Raw genomic sequence first — 837 nt, 5'->3', positions numbered from 1 at the left:
GGAAAGAAAGAAAACACAGAAACTGCTCCCTGACCATAGTGTCCTCAGGAAATGTTTTCTGATTGTCATATTTCTCATAATTATAAACAATGCTGCCATGAACATCTTTGCACCTAAACCTCAGATTGTCTCTCTGATAATCTCCTTGGAATTGAATCCTGGCTGTAGTTTTACCAGGGTTTCACAGAGAATTCAAAGTAGAAACTGACTTCCACCCTGACTCCCCCCAGGCAACTTCTTTTGCAGCTTCCAGAGTCCATGCCCCTCTCTGACATCTCTTCTGGGCAAGGTGTAAGAATGCAGGACCTCCACACAGGAGCAGGTGAGGTCTGTCAACCTCTAACAGGGTGAATTTTGCTTTGTCAAATGTGTGCTGGGCAGGATCTACCATCGGTTGGGCCTGGGTTTGTCGTCAGATGGGTCTCTCTATGGTAGGAAGCTTCACGATGTTTTCCACTAGCTGGTTCTGAATCACACAGGTGGTGACACGGCTGATTTTGGCAGAGGTCTCAAAATGCAGCTCAGATGTCACCATCTCCATGGGGACATCCCTAAACCCCTTTCAGTGTCAGTCATTACCTCCTCCAGGCCACCCTACACCTGTGTTTTACCTTCCATATCACAATATGCTTCTTTACTTATATGGCCCTCTCCTCCCCTGGCTGATGTCTTCCCCCATGCATTGGTGTGAATCACCTTCCCCCCGGTGCACTGTGTTAATGTACACACTTAACAGATTTCTTAGGCAAGGCTGTGAACCCCACCATTCCAGGACAGGCAGCATCCACGCTCTATTCTATGTGAATCACGCTTTCTGGGGTTGGACAACATAGGGTA

The sequence above is a fragment of the Piliocolobus tephrosceles genome, chromosome 8 (genome assembly GCF_002776525.5).
Source record: "Piliocolobus tephrosceles isolate RC106 chromosome 8, ASM277652v3, whole genome shotgun sequence".
Classification (NCBI taxonomy): domain Eukaryota; kingdom Metazoa; phylum Chordata; class Mammalia; order Primates; family Cercopithecidae; genus Piliocolobus; species Piliocolobus tephrosceles.
This window is presented reverse-complemented; position numbering follows the sequence as displayed.